At 42.2% G+C, this 19,783-nt stretch overlaps 1 protein-coding gene across 7 annotated transcripts in view; it reads right to left on the reverse strand.

The window, feature by feature from the left end:
- Positions 1-17,237: 17,237 nt before the first annotated feature.
- The window catches only part of RIMKLB (ribosomal modification protein rimK like family member B), a 50,592-nt gene continuing 48,046 nt past the window's right edge, over positions 17,238-19,783 (reverse strand). For 6 of the 7 annotated variants that reach the window (XM_077174133.1, XM_077174129.1, XM_077174132.1 and 3 more), the window contains 2 exons: positions 17,695-17,760; positions 17,238-17,442 (listed from right to left, as the gene is read on the reverse strand). The gene's annotated coding sequence lies outside the window, so the exon portion shown is untranslated. Of the gene's footprint in view, positions 17,443-17,615; positions 17,761-19,783 lie in introns of all 7 variants that reach the window. The other variant, XM_077174131.1, reaches the window with a different exon arrangement.

Below are 19,783 nucleotides of genomic sequence, written 5' to 3' on the forward strand. Positions count from 1 at the left end.
CTTCTCAAAGAGGTCAAATTATGGAGAGTGTCAGTGACAGAATGGGTCAGATTGGAAGGGACCACAGTGGGTCACCCGGTCCAACCTCCCTGCTGAAGCTGATTCCTCCCAGAGCACATTGCACAAGGTGTCATCTAGTCAGTTTTCAAATATCTCCAGTGAGGGAGACTCCACAGCCTCTCTGGGCAATCTGTTCCAGTGCTCATTCACCTGCACAGTAGGAAGTTCCTCCTCATATTTGTGTGGAATTTCCCGTGCATCTGTTTCTGCCCATTGCCTCTTTTCCTATTGCTTAGCACTACTGAAAAGAGTCTGCCAGGCAAACTTACAAATTTTTTGTCTAAAACCAGATTTTCCTACAAAAAGCATGGGCCAGATCGATCACAAGTCACAGCCAGAGAGGTCCAGATGCTGGCAGATTTCTGGCAGGAGCTGCACCCACTGGGGCCAGCACTGGGGAGATCTCTCTGACCCTGTCCCACCATGCCCTCCTACCGTGTTTGCCCAGGTGTGCTCTCTATTCCTTGTTTAGCTTTGGCAAACCTGGCTTTTGGTCACATGAACATACATTTGAAGGATCTGCATCAAAGGCAGTGACTGACAGCTGCACAGGTGTCACAAACTCAAAGTCTCTGCAACAGAGAAAGCAAAGCAAGGTTGTGCAGCCCTTCTAGTTCTTCATTTTCTTTCTCTAAATAGGCACCAAGAAGGCCTTTGTGACAGAGGTGTTGAGCCAAGATTCCCATGGGGAGTAAGGGATCTATTCCTCCTGAAAACACACTTCAGCTGGAGCAAAGGACATAGTCCATACTGGCAATGCAAAACCACATAGAAACCTCTTCTCCACAGTTAAAACCTGAATAAAAAACTGAAAAGGAAGAAGGGAAGTCTCAGTAAAGGTCATACATATGATAAATTGATAACATTGTCCATGGTTCAGAATGAGGAAAAGGACCTTGGAAATCACTCCTGTGTTCTAATATCTTTGAAGAAAATAAAAAGGCAGTGGTTTCAGTGAACTGCATGAGGAGAGTACTGGAGAAGTACCCATATCTGCAGAGCACTTTGATAGGAGACTGTGCAGAGGGCAGGAAGTCCTCACTTTCTTTGAAGAAGCACATCTGTTGGAGAGTCTGTAGTGCAGAGTAATTCATCAAAGCAACTGAATCACTCTTCATCCTCCTCTAGACACTTATCACCAATGTCATACAGGCCTTGGGCCTCCTCTGTTCATGCTCCTCATCACTGACATTTCCAACTCGCCTCTTACACACACACATGCTTACTCCATAACTGCTGTGTAACAAAGACAATTGGATTTGTTATCCTTGTGTTCTGATAGTGAAGTAAACTTTTGCATTAAGGATATTTCATAGTTCATGCAAGGTTCATAAAAATCTGCCAGGCCTTAGTGCTTCTGCAACCTGTCTAGATCCATGACATAATGGAATCCCTTTAAAGAATCTCTCCACAATGGCAAAGTAGACTGCTGCACTCTCTTTCTGCTGCCTTGGCAGCAGATTTGTCCATTGCACCAAAACCAAGCAAGGAGCTGAGAACACACCTGGACAAACACAGCAGAAGGAGCAGGAGCTGACTGGGTCAGAAAGCTTGAAGGCAACATAGTGTAAACTGTTCTATGCCTTTCTCAATGTTTGGCCCCTATACTAAGATCATTCAAAGAGCTGCAATATTTTTTTTTTGCTTTCTTCTTTTTTTTCCCCAGCTTTTAGACTGTAGGCTTTAATTTCTTTAGTTGGAATTCAATTTGGGCAATTTCAAACTATGCCCAAGGGATTTTGGAAACTGTCATAAGATGTGCTCAAACCACAGGTAAGGCATGGATCTCTCTCCAAAGAACACATGTGAACCCTGAGACCTGCAACTTTGCATACTTCTCACAAAAGGGAGCAGTAACTAGAGCACCAGCTAACACTCAGAAAATCCACACATGCCACTGAAAGAGTCCAATCCCTTCTGAACCTCCTTGGCCCAACACCAAACCCCTGGCTCTTGCTTCACCTCTCTTACTCACCCCACCAAAGGGAAGAAATCTCAGAGCACTCTGGGCATAGTGACTTCTCTTAACCACAACATTCTGACTTGTCTGGTCATCAAGTAGATAAGCACTCATAGAAGTTGAAAATTGTTTACAAATTGATAAATTGGCTCAGCCAAGCCCACAACAATTTCCAGATCTTAACACAGTGCCTTAGGAATCATCTCTAGTCTTAACAAAGAGTCAAGACCCAAAATGGACCCTAGTGGTAAAGTTTGGGGTCCTACATAAAGCAAGTCCAACCTTGAAAAACTGTGGTGAGGATTTTACTACTTGTAATGTATTTGTGGGAAGATTTGTCAGGTCTTAGGCTAGATTCTTAATTTTGACCAGGCCACTTACTTACTTTCTCAGTTGACTGGCAACTTTGATTACATCCAATGAACTGCTCAGTGGAAAAACCTAACAAAGCTCATCTTCTATGGGAATAGTTCTCGCAAACTGACCTGAGACATTGCAGAGAAGAAACCAGACCCCAGAATAAAGGCCTGCAGGACTAAAGAAAAAAAAAAATTCATGCAATTTTACAGGCTCAGGTTCAGACCTTAGAACCAGTTTTCTATGTTCACTTGCATTATTCACTACCCTGCTGTAGTGACACCCCACCTGGAGTGCTCCATCCATTTCTGGGGACCCTGGTACAAGAATGACATTCACCTCCTGGTGCAAGTCCAGAGGAGGCCACCAAGATGATTAGAGGGCTGGAACTCCTCTACTATGGAGGCAGGCTGAGAGAGCTGGGGTTATTCAGCCTGGAGAAGAGAAGGCTCCAGAGAGACCTTAGAGCAGCCTCCCAGTACCTAACTGGAGCTTATAAGAAAGGTGGCGAGAGACTTTTTAGCAGGACCTGGAGTCACAGCACAAGGGGCAAAATTTTAAACTGAAAGAAGGTAGATTTAGTTTGGACATAAGGAATAAATTATTTACCATGAGGGGGTTGAGACACTGTTTTGTTTTAGAATAGAATCAAGTAATTACAGTAAAAAAGTTCATAAAGCTCTACACGTTTCCTACAATGTCTTAAAGGCAGACTATTGAGTAAGCAAAAGTCAGTGGTGAATGCCCAGAAAACGCTTTACAAAAGTGTTCAGCCAGTTTTTAACAAGAGAGGTCTGTTCATGCCTCCACAAAATATTTCCTTTTTTTTTTCCTGTTTATTCACCTGGTTCAAAGTACTGACTAGCTTATTCAAATTGAAAAAGCCTTTGGGGACTGCAAAAGCATGGAAATTTCTTTTGCCCTCCATATCTGCAAATAGGAACTAGTTGTGAGGAGCTCAGCTCTATGATTTCTGAAACACCGAGGAACACATTGACCAGAAAAAGAGAGAGGGAAAAAATCAATCCGTTAATTATTTTTTGAGAGATAAATCTTGCCTTGTTTAAATTGAATCCATGTAAATGTCAAATATGTTTAGACAAGCTTACTTTCAGTGAATCCAAAACATCTAAGGTAGCTTTATTTACTGATGAATTTTAGGTGCTGAGGGATTTGTGCAGTAATTGAAGTCTAGATTCCATTAAGCTGTACAGGAATGAATTGTGGAATGAAAAAAAAAATATATTTATCTAATTATACTCTTGTCATGAAAAACTACAGCAAGTGAATGCTCTAAAACATTAACCTAGCAGGCTTGATCAAACATGCACAGCCACAGTACACTCTTTTGGGTAGCAAAAATAGGCTTAAAAGGTAACGTTGACAATATTTGTTCAGTGTGTACTGGTTACCAGCTCAAAAGAGGATGAAATTGATTAAATAAAGGCTTCTTATTTGCTCATTGAAATCTATTTAATCAAATAATTTATAGCATTTCAATTGGCATCAGCTGACCTCAGAAACATTGCAGTTGTGACTCCAGCTCTTTACCCAGCACTGAGACCTGCTGTCTATTGGTGAGGGGCTGGGAACAGAATCAGAGGAGGAAAGAGCGATGGAGAGAGAGAACTTCAGAGCTAGGACAAAGACAGGAGGAAGTCAGAGCCTAATCAGCCAGATCTAACACTATCCCCCCTCCGAGAGTCCTTCCCCAGCCCACCGAGACACACCTTCCTCAGTTGTGCCGCCTAATTCAAAGGTGTTCCTGCATTCAAAAGGATGCAGTGCCCTTCACTTCAGAAGCAACTTTCCATACTTCCAACATCCTTCTCAAGGTCAAGGACTCTCTGAAGATCTACAAGCCTGTCATTCCCACTACCTGGAAAAGGAGTGCAGTGCATGTCTGGTTGAAAACTCCCCTCTCTGGAAATCTTTCCCATTCCTTCATCCTCTATTGATGCCATGAAAATACAATGAGATCAGACAACAAGAAGTGCAGCTGCAAAGAAATGCACCTGGGGATATCCAAACTATCTATCTTTGCACAATGAGTGCAAAGGTCACAGCTAGTTACTGTGCCTGGAAGAAGAGGAGAACCAACAGTGCAAAGGGGTGGAGAGATGCTGTGGTGTCGGAAGCCAGGAAATTCCTCTGGCTGCCCTGGAGGACTTGAGCCCCTGCCCAGGGGGCTCAGAGACCTTGGCACAGAGCCCAAGACCCCTGTGCATTTGATTTAGCCCTTGGAAAAAACAATTACCAACCTTATATGAAGAATTACAAGCCACAAAAATTTAAGTAGAATGATACTGAATTTATCATGGGGAGAAAAATAGATTTTTGAAGTTTTTAGAATGGGGGCTTGGGGTCCCAAGATGGAGGAATTTGGGTGTGCCTTATCCTTTTTCCTTCTTCTTCTTCTTCTTAGCCTCCATCTTGTGCTGTGATGTTGGCACTGTGGGATAGGACAGCTGACTGTTTCCAACAACCACCTCTAGGGCTGTCTGAGCTAAGCACAGAGCACAAAAGCTGCAGTCAGGACCACTTTTACCATTGCCCACAGCATCTTGGTTTTGGCCACCACTGTCTCATGCACAAGTCCCCCTCCCAGTTCTCCCAGAGAAGAAGTGATGCGCAGGGTCAGGATCACAATCCATGCAGAGCCCCTGCTGCAGCACAGGCCAGCACCCAAAGCACGCCCCTGGCTTTGAGGAGTCTCCTGGGGTGCTGCACTGTGGCTGCAGGTGTAAATAGCCCCTCTGACAGTATGTGCCCAGCTCATTCACATGATTCCTACATGCAAACTCCTCTTGAAAAGAAAATGGAGGAAAAGAAATAAAGACAGACACCAGCTATGCAGAGAGAGCATGAATTGCTGAGCATGAGATTCATCCTGGCCATCTTTAAGCATGTACATCTGAACTAATTCTTTAGGCCTTCTGTGACATCATGGCAGTGACTAGCTATTCCTTGTAGGGAAAATCCCGTGGCAAGCAGAATGAGCTTTCACTATCCTTCTCCTCTGTTTCTACCTTACAAAGAACAGGAAAGAGAGGGTGAAACTGGAGAGGGAAAATTGTATCTACTCAAGTAGCTCTATGAAAAATTTCTCAGCACAAGACTGCTAGTCGCTTTTCAAAACCCCTGCTACAGTGCCCCCAAAAAAGTTTTGCTAAATCACAAAAATGTCCACCTTCTCCTTCCTTTAGGCCTTTTGGCTGCACTATCTGTGGGAGGAAAAATCTCATAACTGCTCTTTGTGGTTCCCATATCACATTATATCCAACTATGTACACCTACTGGGCACCTACCATTATCCTCAGCCCCCTACGTGAAGAATAATACATGAACACTCAAACCAAGCTGCCAGTCTCCTCCCCTTCCTCTTCCCATAGTATTCCCTGTGCCTTTGCTATGCTTCTGCCATCAGACCTTTCATCCAACATCTATCCAAAGCTGTAAAGCACTTGAGGTGGGAAAAATTCCTGAATATTACCAGGTAGGTGCTCTCAGCAGGCCAAGTTCTGTCTAAAACTCACCAGTACAGCAGAATAACTTCTGTGCTGTGGCTGCTATTCCCAGTGAGCCTGAAGTGGCAGAAGATCACAGGCATGGGGTTTGAGGGCTCATTTAGGTGAGATTTATCAGACAGCTCAAAGGTACAGATTGCCTCACCTAGGAAACATGATTCCAAGACACACAGAGCACAATGTCCTGGGATCTCTCCCAGATACCTCGATTTGGGGGAAATCAGATTGTCACCAGGAATCAATTCCATCTGGCCCCACAGCTCCGACTTTTCAAGTGTGCCAGTGTGATGCTGGAGAAGCCAGGCCACAGCTTGAGGTTCTGTCACTGTTAGGCCCTGCATGGGGTAGGTGGGACAGACTGAAACCTTTTCAGATGCTAATAATTCCCAAAGAGAAAGCAAGATAACTGGGAAAGAAAAGAGTAAACAGTTAAGCAGCTGGATGAACAGCTCGTTCAGCCAGAGGAAAGCAGTTGCTGGAATGAGGCTGTTCAAAGGGGAGGCTGCAAAAAGTTGAGAGAGAACAGTGGAAACAATTATCCACTGCTCAGAATGAGCCTTTTCTGAATATTATCTACAGATTTAAATTTTGGAGGGTCTACTGCTTGCTGAGATTCACGTAGTAAAAGTAAAATTCTGTTTTATTGATGTATGCAGGTTATTTTCTATTCATCTGCCCTCTAGTAGGTGTTACAGTAGCCTGGAAGCTCCAGGATTCCAACAAAAGTTGCTTATATCCCTCTTTTTGAATGCTGAATGTACACATATGCCTAGACCTATGATTTCCTTTGTGGCTTTTTTTAAGTGTTCTTGCATATTTGCACAGCACCGTAACCTTGAACGACCACTACTGCAATTTTCCAGTCACAAGTATTTGGAAATCAAGATGTTGTTGGAGTTTATAACAGGGAAGCTCCTCTTTCAACATGCTTCAGCCACAGCTAATGAACCAAGGAACACAAGTTTCAGAAATAAGTTCTGCTTCTGGGTATTGACAAGTCCATACCAGCATATCTGATTTTTCCTGTCCTTGCGTATCGGTAAAGTGATTTCTTGTAAGTATCCCAATAACCATGGGAAGAGTTTGAGAAAGTTTTAAACCCCATTGCAAGGCTGACAGACACAGTCCCCACCAGCTGTTGAATGCTGTTTGGTTTTTTTTTTGTTTTTTTTTAAAAAAAAGCTTGCAAATAGGTATATGAGTCTTTCTCTTAACTTTTTACTTCTGCCTGATTCTCTCAGCTAAACAAAACTGGAGGCTCTGAAAATGGTTCTACACTTCTCACTGGCACCCTAATTCCATACTGTGTTCCCAGTGTGTCTCCAAGCATGTTGTAAAATACCAAGAATATCTGTCCAGCCTAAATGATCTCTTTTGTTTCAACTTGTGTACAGGGACTTGGCATTCAGGCCCTTAGGACATTAGAGTTTCCATGAAGCCACATTTCACCATTTAATTTCTTTTAACATGCAAGCAGCTCTGCCAGAACTCCCTGAGGATTTCCAGTTTAACGTGAGGTAGGACATTGAGAAACACAGATAAAAGTCAGAAAGGCCAGAGAGGGGCAGATAAAGATTACACCTTTTTACAACACTTTTTTTTTTTGCTTTGGTTTTACCTTCATAAAAAGAGCATGAATTTCAAGACAGGGAAGCGGAGTCACAAGCTAGAAACTCTATGAAAGTTGTTAAGATCAAGGCAGCAGAAAAATGTTAAATGTTTAGAGTAAAGCTAAACAGGTAAAGCTGAAGGGTGATGGGAAATTCAGGGTGAATGGCAAGAAATCCTATTTATCAATAGGATTTCCCAGCAATACTGGTAAGAGCAATAAAAGCCATTAAGAAAACTGCCTCTTCATTATTTGAGATGCAGACCCTATCCTGAAGTTTTTTTTAAAAACGTTTGAGTCAAAGTGTGGTCCACTCAAAGACCCTCGTGTGTTTTATGACAGGTCCCCAAGACCACATGCCAGGAGCAGTAGATGGGATGTTTTGCTCACAGTGTCTCTTTGCACATCTTTTTCCCTGAGCTGCCTTTTCTCATTATTTAATGTTTTGTCCTTTGCCTTCTCTGCCTCCACTTCAGATCTCCTTAGGAGACAAACCTAGCAGGCAACAGGTGGAATAAAATTTCTGACAAACTGGGATGCCAAGAAACCTCCACTGAGCACTTAACCACATAGTTTAAGGCAAGAGTCCCACAATGACTGCAAATAAGCTCTGGGAACTTTATATCAATTTCCCAGGGTTGTTCCAGCATATGCAGGGAACTGTGGCCATCTTGTCTTACATGTCCTGTCTCCAGCATCTCCAGGTGCTCTTTGCTCTGAAATTGTTCACAGGCACTGTGATGGCCATAGGGGTGAGTGGAAAGTGCTTGAACTATTGGCTGTTTGCATTGAACACCTTGTCTCTACAAAGTAAGGCACCCAAAAAGGGGAGGAAAAAAGGACCCACAGACCCCTCTAAGAGAGCATTCATATACACTTTGCTGCCATCAGTCATGGGTACAAGACATAGAGTTTCATTGCTGACATGGTACTTGTAGCTGGCATCACTGTCTTCCCTTGTGATGTCTAAAAGCTGCATGTTCCTAAGGACAGGTAATTTCTTGAGTAGTTTTCCTTAATTCAGAGAACCTAAGTCCATTGCTTTTCATCCAAGACTTTGCCTGAACAAACTATTGATAATTTTACAGTTTAATTTCAGTTGGGACTTAGAAACTACAAAGGCATGCTCAGAAATTGCAGACAACAGACTTGGAAAACAGACAGCTCTGAAGGCAAAGCACTTCTCTGCCTCAAAGCAAAACGAGATCAGCTGCAGACAAATAATGAGATGTTGAATCAATTAACAAGAACAAAAGATGTTTTTGAAGTCGGACAACAACATCAGATAATAAAAACCAAGGGAGCATTTTACTATAGAGATCTTTACTGGGCTTTTAGAATCCTCTTTCTCCTCATCTATGGCATAAGTAAAATACCTGGCATTTGGGATTTCTGCCTAGAGCTGGCTCCGCTCAAATACTGAAATGTGGATAATCAGGAACTGTTGGGCAGCTTGCTCCCTAGGAAACATCTGCTTTCCGGAGTAAAGGAATGTCACTAATATAGCTGTGCCTTGCAGGCAAACATGCCCTCTTTACACAAGGGCTGAGCAGTTGCTGTTCCAGAAGGGATTACCTAAGGAGATTCCACGATTGTGGCTGCAACTTTTACTTCTGGGCAAATTTCTGGGGTTCATTCCACGTGTGCAATAACCATAGGGTGTGTTTGCACACACGTAGACCATGCAAAATCTGTTTCTTACACAGGCCAGAAATTACTTGAGAGTCCAGGTTAACTCTAAGCACAACTGTAGCACCTCATTAAGGTTCCTTCTCCTCGCTGTAGCCAGCTGGTTTCAGCTGCAGTTACTGGCTCTGGATCACATTCTCCAGGGCTGCATTTTCCTTGCACCAAACACTTTGAAAGCTTCTGCCACAAAGTGCAGGCTTTCCCAAGTATGAAGGTAGGGAGCTCTAACACTGAATTTCAACATCAAAATTTCCCAGAGATCCTTCCTTATACCTGGCTCTTGTTGGAACTGCAACTTGGAAACAAGCACAGGCTCTCTCAGAACGTGCTGGAGTTTAAGAGGTTGCTGAAGCCCCTCTGCAGTGCTGACTAACCCACCAAATGTATTATCCCCACACAGCAACTTGGCTAATCCCTTTTTAGCACTCCAAAAATGAGGAGAGATTTTTGCTTCAACAGCAAGAAGCAAATGCCTGTGTTGAGACAGGTATTGGCCTTGTCTGCTCAAAATCTTCACTTCCTTCTCTGCATTACCACTCAGTAAGTGAAAGGCAGATGATGCTTAGCTGCAGAAGTGTCAAAAGCAGCACCCAGAGGCACACAAAAGGGGTGGATGGCTGCAGGACAGCCTGCAAACAGCGACTGTGAATTGCCAGACTTGGCCACAGAACTCTCTAAGAACCAGAACCAGCAGGACTGAGGCTACAGGGAAAGCAGAGAAATAAATTATTGGGAAATTTATATATACAGCCAGAAGCCAAGAAAGAGGAAACCATTCAAAGGTGGGGGACAAGGAGTTCTCAGCCTAGAAACCAGTGGGAACAGGGAAACAATTGTGCTGAACCACCTCTATGTTCAGCTACAACTTCTCAAGCACCTGCAGACACACAGGAGCTGCACACACAGCAGTTTAGAAATATTTCTGCATCAAGGATAATGTGTGCCAGTGAGAATCTACAAAATCAAAGGGTTTTGCCTCATACATTTTTGTCCCACCCCCAAGCAACAAGGAGTAGAATAACCCTTTCTGTCTTCACTTAATTTCTTATTTTTCTAGAATGTTAAAGTCACAGGCCAACTACACGAAGATATGTCATGGGATTTTCACTTGCTGAAAACCAGTAATAGATCAGTTAGTCTTGGAATTCAAAAACAAACCATTTTTTTGTGGATCCCACTTATGGTAATGAACTACAGCCTGGTCTTGGCAGTGCACTGAGCTGGGAGTTCACCTGAATACTACCCTCCCTACAGCTGGCAGGTAATGCTTGCAGCAGCTCTGGAGACTGCTTAGGAGACCATGCAGCAGAAGATTCCACTTGTTTATGGAATAAGCTGTTCCAAATGTATGTGTCTGCTGGCACTTGATCCAAATGTTCTGTGCTGTCAAAAGAAGGTATAATCAAAGAACCTGCTAAGGCATCTCATTTTGTTTGAGGCTTAGGGCTTAGAATGTCAATTCATAATGGTGTGACAGTTTTGCTTAATTTCAGAATGATTAGGATCACTGGGAAAAAAACTCAACTACACAAAACAAACTTAAAAGCAAAGGCATTCCTAAGTCTTGATCATTACAAAAGTCTGACACCATTTTTTTAGATAAATATGGGATTATGTTTCATGGTTCTGAATAGAATACTTTGGAAACTTTGATTTTGACAAACAGTTTGTCTTTGCAAGCTGAAATAATAACCACTAAAAAGTCATCTTTGTTAATAAATAATAGACTGAAGAAGAAAATAGTGGTTCAAACAATGTTTTTGTGAAGGGTTGAAAGACCTGAAGTGCTACAGGGATGAAATCTTCCTGGCTTGGTCTGAGACACTGGATTTTTATTGCACTGGTAAGTAGCAGGCAGATATTGCTATTGAATGTAACTCTCTCCTACAGCAAAATAAGCTCTGACAATGACAAACACTCTGAAGCAACTGAATGTGAAGATTGTCTAAAGCATTTTCATTTTCAGCTTTGAAAAATATTTCCACTTAGTTCTGGCACAGAAGAGCTTTGCTGTAGCATTGTGTAGGTATCTGTAAAACAATTTTGTTTTCATAGATGTCCCTCAGAAATACTCCACACTATAAGCTGAGGAATACTAGTCTTTATGGAACAGTAATTCTGCACCACACTATGATTTTGAGTAGCAGTAATGACTTCTGCTGATTGTGTCAGAGAATATGAGGGACAAGTTTAAATGTTTCTTGGGAGTATGAGAAAGAAGTAGCTTCAGAAGCTTGATTTTGAGGAAAAATACCATCAGCAGTATTAACTCCACACCAGCAGAGGGAAACACAGCCTCAAGAAAACTAACTTGCCCTCTTGGGAGATGTTTTTCACCCATCACATCCACTGAAATGGACTGATTTAGCCAGGGATAAATTAAACCCATTGTGATGCAGGAGGATATGCTGTCTTATTTCCTGTATTTACTAAGGACACCAACAGAAATAAGTAAAAGAGATCTCTGCTTTAAGATGTATCTGCTAATATGTGATTCAGACATCTTGGGCTTGATTTTTTTTCCATGTTTGTGTTTCCTACTCTCCATTAAGTTAATGGGTCCAATGTGCACTTGGCAAAATAAGATCCAAGTCCAGCACAGTTAGAAGTGACTTAGGGAGGTTGGAATTCACCTCTTCCACTACAGAAGATGCCATTTAAACACCAGTCCTTGGTAGGTGCCTGTGACAAAACCACAGCTGGAAACAGACACGATTGGCAGCTCTTCTGACATGCCAGTGAGAAAAACAAACCCTGCTGGCCCACACCCTCTCCATGCAAAAGACAAGTGCAGGGTTAGGATAGGTTTTATCAGAAGTTCAGTGACAGGGCAGCACTGCTGCCCTGAGGAGGTGTATCCAAAACTCTGGGCGGGTTTCCAGAACCAGTGCGGAAGACAGGAATTGCAGAAAAATCTTCCAGGAGTAGCATTGCATATGAGCATGAATTTCACCTCTCTGAAAGCACTTCACCATTCTGGGCTCACAACAGCTGCTTCCAAATCCCTCCAAACCAGCTTGCTTTTCATCCTCACTGTTCCAGCTCCTAAGGGTTACATCTGTTAAAGGACACTTCCAAAAACACGTAATTAAAAGATGCTGAACTCCTCCAGGCAACCAAAGCAACACATTATGACCTGCTTGCCAGCTCTACAAACAAAACAATGCACCACAGTGTGTTCTGCTCCAAGGGATACTGAATGCAGTGACATTAAACACCAATCATGTGGGCTAGAGGAAAGAGATGGAAATTTAATCAAAAGTTTATGGTTATGACTAGTAATTTTGCAAGACTTGGATGCCTTAAAAACATGTTCAAAAATGGGTCTGCAGTGTCCTCAGTGCTAAATTCCTGGGGCTGCATCCTTGCTTTTGTTTCTGGCATCTTCAGCTGCACACAGCTCACTGGGGGCTCCCTTCATGACAGAAAACTGCACCTAAGCCAGGCAGGTGGGTCCCTGCTGCCCTTCCTGTCACTGCACAGTTGCTCAAGAACAAACATTTCTACCTGCAAGCGTGGTGTGACTCTGGCAGTAATTCCCTATAGGAAGGTGAAAAACAGGATGCATGCAAAGAACAGTGGCCAGCCAACAGACAGAATCTTGGTTGTTTTTCATCTCTCTCCATTCAAAGGACTCTACAGCATAATGGATAGCTGTCACTGCACCACGGATGAGTTACAACTCATAGCTACTGACATGCTCTCTTCCTGTCTCCTGTAACATTTGCCATCTGCTTTGGCTATCTGCTCTCCAGAGTAGGCTCATCTTTGGTACAGTCTATAGTAACACGTGCTGAATGCCAGCTTCATCTCAATGAGTGACTAAACTTCCAAGGAAACACAGCTAACTCAGATCCTGTAAAAACCAGAAGGGGCTCCACATCAGTGATACAAAACTGCCTCGCACAAAGGGACATTAACCACGGCCCACAAAACCGAGCAGAAAAATGTAATTCTGTGCCCCAACCCCATCCTTTCAGGTGAGGTAACAGATACATAAATATCTTTAAAACAACGGCCAGTCTCAAGACCTTAATTTGGTTGCAGGAGAGAAATAAATCTGCAACTGTTAAAAACTGTTGACCTTGGAAATTAAAGCAAGAAAGCCTCCTACCAAATCACAATGCAAAAAGATATCTTAGTAGAGCAATGGGAGGAACAGGAATAGAGTTTAGACAAGAAAGCATCAGTAGGAACCTGTCTTATCCTTTCGCTCCTACACCAAACAATCACCTGCATCTAACCAAGGCTGGACTCCTTTAACATCTCCCACCTAAAGTGACTCCATGTGACAACTGATGGTATCAGAACCAGCACTGTTATAACAGAAAGTTGCACACATACTCCTAACTAAATCTGGAAATTTAGATACTGAAAACACTTTCTTTCCTTCCCTCTACTGGGCCTCCTCTCCTATTTCAAGGGTTGCTTGTTCCAGAGTGAAGTCTCATAACTGGGCTGCAATTCTTCATTTCCATTCACTGCTCACAAATTCAGCTGTTTTCAAAATACATGAGCTGTTACTAAGACTGGGCTAAGAACAGAGATCCCCAATCCAAGACACAAAAGTATTCAGCCTGCAGAGAGCACTTCGAATGATTCTGAGAGCACTTCTTCCCTCGGAGTCTTACCTTGCATACAGGACCACAGAACGCTGTGCAGAGGGATGTTATAGGGAAGATTAGGCAGATATTCTTCCCTGTAACACAGCACTGTCCACAAGTCTGGACAGAAGGCACTAGAAAACCATGGAGATTGGTTTTTTATTTCTCCACCCTCCCTCATCTCCACAGGAATGTGACTTCTGGTCCATTCGTGACATCACAGCTGTAAGGGATACTGTCCCTTCCTTCCCTGCTTCCTATATCAGACTGTTAGGGACAATTGCTGTTACTGCTAAGCTGCTGAACATGGATGGTTACCAGGAATGCTAGAGAGCAGCCTCCCAGTCTTTTCCCTTGGAAGAACATCACTGTATCCCTGTCTTTTTCTCCTGATTCTTGGGGGCTGTAGGGAAGAAGCAGCAGGTTCTTCCCTAAAGACAGCTCCAGCAGCTGCTATATACGCCCTCCAGGAAAGAAAAGATGAGCAGAACTAGAAGGAAGATTTTTGCCTTCATTAGAAATCTTCAGTAGTGTTGTTATAAAATATACAAAATATTAATTAAAAAGCTGATAAAAATATAGAGGTGTATTCCATCTCTGACAGAAATTCTTCCTAATGTATTTAACCTGATTTTGGAGCCCAGTACTACTTGCTCAACTCCCTTCCACCAACTGGGATAGCAGATCCAAAGCAGATGAGGGCCAACATTCAGGAGACCAAGGAGCTTGCCTGAGTCTCAGCACCAGGCACATGTGCAAAGCACAGAAGAGCACAGCAGCAGTGACCCAGTGATGGCTGGTCTCCGTGGCCAGCCCATGTCTAGGCTGAAGTGCCCAAGCCAGGAAGCAGTGTAGGGGTGAGCTTATCAGCCTGTGCTTATCAGACTGGCCTGTGCACCACCAGCTAAACTAAGGGGCTCAGTGCAGGGGAAAGAAGCACACAGTGGCAGCCTCTCTCCCAAGGATTCCACCCTTGGGGCTTTTGAGGTGACCTGGTCATTGCACTGCACGCTCTCCCTTCTCAACATCACCATCACAGGAGGCCAGCCTCCAAAGCTGTCCTTGGAAAAACACTGAAGTGATGACAGCATGGAATGACAGGGTCAGAGAGATGATGATGCAATGTCTGATTCCAAACCTAGATTTTGCAGACCACCTAGAGGTAAATGCACAGTGATAAACCAAGTTGTCTAGACAGGGAAAGAGTGGATTGGAGAAGCAACCAAGGTGATAAGGCAAAATATAAGGAAAATGACCCAGAAAAATAAAAGAAGACAGTGGTCAAGACATAGCTGTCTGTTTACATCATGCACATCTGGGAATGCAGTCCAGACAAGTTACAGAGGTTTTCCAGATCTAATGCTAAACAAAATCACAAGCTCTCTCCAAGTCTGGCCTCTATACAAATATACCCCACCCCAAGATCTCATCACACTAAGCAAAGCAGAGTTTTACAAGTACTCCACTTCTGTGGCTGGCACAACAGCGCAATTCCAATTAACAGGAAATGCAGACGTGCAAAAGGAACTGTTTACACCCTGATCATCACAGCACAGGTCACTGTTATCACTACTGAACTATTATTACTCTGTTTCACTATGCTGTACAAGTAATACCACAATATCATATTATGAATATCCAATTACTATTTAATTGTTGATACCCAGTACCTAAATTCTAAGGAAGATAAGAAAGACAAAGGAAAGCAAAACTTTACATGACACCAACAGGTTCTTGACCACAGCTCTAGAATTTGAGCTTTTAAGTGGATTGCAGGACCAATGGATTGCAGGACCAATCCCTCTCAACAAAGACAGATGAGTGCAAAAGGCCAGGAACTTTCTCCTCAGTATTGCAATTTGCCAACTTTCACTCATTACTAAGACATCACACAGTGATAAACTTCTTTTAATTTCTATTCTACTTCTAACACATTTAGGGTTGTGAAATGCCAAAAGGAAATGTGTAGTAACAGAGCATTTCTCACTCTGAAAAAAGGAAAACACACTCTTAGAGTAGTACAAAGAATGGTTATCTGTGATAGACAGTGAGTAACAAATATTCTTAGGCTACCATATGTGCATGTGTGCTTGGGACAAGGATAAAAACATGTGGGGCCAGTTAAGAGCAGAAAAAAGACCAGGGGAAAAAAAAGAAAAAAAAAAAAAGAAAGAAAAAAAAGAAAAAAAGAAGGAAAAAAAAAAGACTACGAAGGCAGGAGGAGCAAATTTGAGGCAGCAGAACAGAGAACACTGCTGAACACCCACAAAAAATAAGAGAACTAAAACACATACAGGGCCTGGAAGTAGCTTAGCAAGATGGGATATATGAAACTAAGAAGGAATTTGGAAAGTTCTCAGCTGTTCTACTTTTTAGGCATGAAATATTAAGGCAGAAAAGCACTTAAGGAAGCATCAGCATACGCATCAGCACACAAACAGGCACTGAACCACAAGAAATGAAATGTCCATTACTGCGTTGGAGCAGCCATTCCACCTGCTCACAGAAGTGCCAGAGGAATGGTGTGACACACAGATTTGCAAAAAATCCAACCATAATCTGCAGCTACTGGAGCAAAGGCATAGCTGCAGACAGGCTACCAGCCACATTTCTAGGTACATTCATGTGTAAATTACTAGAACAAGCACACAGAAAGCAGGAATTAAAATTTACATGAAATTAATATCCTGAATACATGAAATGAAAGGAACAGGAAGAATGTCAAGGATAAGAGGTGCTTACTGATAATGTACAAACTCAGCATCTTGAGACAAAAAAACATTTTTTTGCTTCACTTTTGTAAATTTTGTACAAATTTCAAGTAGGCACATCATGAAAATGCCATCACTTGGTGTCTAATCCTTTGCAGTGCTTCACTAACAACAAACCAAGAGAGCCACGTGCAAGATCTATAACCCATGGTAAGATTAGCTGTCTTCAGAAACAACAGATAGTAAGAATGTCCATGCCCATGTCTGTAACAAGCCCTGCCACTGTGGCTTCAAAACCCAAAGGCACATTAACTCTGGTGGGTTAACCAAGTTGCTTCTCTTTTTCTCTAGCAGTCACCAAAGTGAAGTCCATGAAGTACAACATGATCAGTATGGTGACTTCGCTTTTGAAACTCAGGAGACTTGTACCCTCAGTGACTTGGGTGAACTCATAACATGACTGATAAAACCAAAGGCCTGATGCTAAATTTTCTAAGGCATTTGGGAAGATTACTCATGTCAATATAAAGCATTTAGAACTCTTAGGAATGAAATTCCTGGAGGAAAAAAATGGTTAATAAAGTGAAGAATACCCAATAGGTTTTACTCTTCTGGCTTAGCTGCAGCTTTGATGCAGTATCAACAGATTTCTCAAGTTAATCAGCCCTTCAAAAAAGGGGAGATGGTGGAAAAGGTACAAAAAAGAATCTCACACTCTCATTAATTACAATTCAACTTTTTTATTCAATTCTCCAAGTTAGTGGGACAGGGATCATCATGACTGTTAACACCACATGTGGACATCACTCCATTGCACATCCCTGCTGATCCATCCTTTCTTCCCTTCACTGAGAAGGAGGCATTATCAAAAGGCTAAGTGTCCCCATGAGAGGCAAGAGAAGACCTGCTGCTGCTGTAGAAAAACCTAAAGAAATAAATCATTGAAAAAGTTAGTCTTTGCTCCAAAATATGAACATCAGAAATGCAAGCAGATATCATAAAAAAAATCTCTGTATCCGGCACCTATCTGGCTTCCCTGATAGCTGGAACACAGACACACCAAGAATTAAGGCATGGGTACCAAACTCCTCTTCTAACCTTGGAAAAGGCCTTTCCAGATCAAGGAGTGAGATGCAGTGTGGATTGTGCTCTGAAGATAAAATCTAGTTCCTGTTACCTTTCCAGTGGGTAGAGTTCAATCTCTGCACCTGGTGATCCAGCATCTTCCACACGCCTTAGATTCCTGTGGAAATATTTCATGTGGAGGAAAAATTGTGTAAAAGTTTAGCTAAATCAAACTGCAGACTTTTCCTGCCTAGTTCTCCCACTGATAAAACTTCAGTACTTGCCATCCAGTAAACAACCATTTCTATTTGGGCATGGACAAGCATTCCTACATCACACTACAACTGCACTACCCCTCCCATACAATGTTGTAAAGGTCGGTGGGCAGGGTAACTGTAACATTTGTGTTGTTTCTGTCACCTTGTGTTGGTTAGATGCATGGGAAAATATATACACAAGCACACTGAGTTTCCTCCTAACACTCACAAAATGCAAGTTTCAGGCTTAATGTACAATACCACTGAACAGAAAGAATCCACAGAATAAAGACTACCAGGCAGTGCTCTGCACAGTAGCAGCCAGGAGGGGAAACTGCACACACCCTCTTGGGCAAACCACACTTCTTGTAAATGGAATATTTACAGATGAAATATATATAGCTGCACAGTCAGTGTGACATTCCCATTCCTCATCAAGGTGTAACTGAAACATTCATCTGGACTCCTGGCCTCCCACTACATTGACATGACAGAACCAAAAGGATAACTGTGCATATAGCTACTGCCTAGGCTTCTTCCTCTGCTTCAGAGCACCTTCCCGTTCAGTACATGTAACACCAAGGACAATTTTCACCTCTTCAGTTTCTCTCCCCCCAAAATGTAACTGTTTTACAACACAGATAAACTAAGCATCAAGGAAGCTCAGCAGTGTCACTGTTTCCAGGAAATCTGCATAGAAGAAATGCATGACTGGCCAAAGAGGTAGCAACAACTGAGTTACTGGCTTTTGTAACATGGATCTTCCCTCCTTCTCCAACAACAAATGATAATTTGTACAAGAGGGATTGTCCTAATAAGTTCTGGAAATTAGCAATTGTGATATAAAAAATTAATTAATTTATTATTTAAATTTATATATTACAACAGTGAATAAGGTTCACATTGGGCATGAGGAGGAATCTGTTCACAGAAGGGTTGTCAAGCATTGGAATGGGCTGCCCAGGGAGGTGATGAAGTCACCATCCCTGGAGGTGTTTAAGAAAAGACTAGATGTGGCACTCAGTGCCATGGTCTACCTGACAAGATGGTGTTCGTTCAAAGGCTGGGACTTGATGGTCTCAGAGGTCTGTTCCAACCTAACTAATACTGTGATTCTGTGAAATTAGTTTCTTCCTATTAGAACACTTTATTGAAAAAAATTCCAATAACCTTTTAATGAAACATTTCTTTTTCATTCCTGTATTAAAAAAACCTCAATTATATTGTAATTTGTCTAACACAAAAATGCTTTTTCTTAGCTGTTCTGCTTCCTATAGAAATGGATAACAGAATTATATATTTAACTGTCCAAACACAGTTCCCTCCTTCCAAATAAGCAAAAAATATCTATTACCCTAAGACAGAATACTGTACATAGCTGCATACAGCAACCTGCCTCCAAATAAAAAAGTAGACACAGAAATTCACATAAATCTTTTATAAGCCCTTCATGCGCAGACTTGGCAGAGCTTAATACAGACATATTACTATGCAGACTGTATATTCTAGTAACACTTGTACTGTTTCTAAAGAGAACAAAGGAGGGATGCAGAAATACCTTGAAAATGCCTTGCATGGGTCAATGTGAATTTTAACTTTTTTATCAGCCTAATCCATCACCTACTATTAAGTCAGCACGAGGAACCTATCTATTTCTTCTTTTCACAAATATCACCCCTTGCCTGCCTGTGAAGTCTATGACAAGAATGGAAATAATCTGTCTTCTTCAAATCTCTACCACATCAAAGCTGCAGAAAACAGGATGCTTTGGGGTATGTCACATCTAAAAGAAAAAAAAAACAAAACCAGAACTCTTTTGTACTGACAGACACATGGAGAACCATGGAGGATCTGAAAGTGTTCTCAATGCCTTCCTGTTTATAACAAAAAAAATAAAATTCTTTCCTGACCAGTGACTAAGTCACCTTGGTCTCTGCTCATCAA

Source organism: Agelaius phoeniceus, chromosome 2 (assembly GCF_051311805.1).
Source record: "Agelaius phoeniceus isolate bAgePho1 chromosome 2, bAgePho1.hap1, whole genome shotgun sequence".
NCBI lineage: Eukaryota > Metazoa > Chordata > Aves > Passeriformes > Icteridae > Agelaius > Agelaius phoeniceus.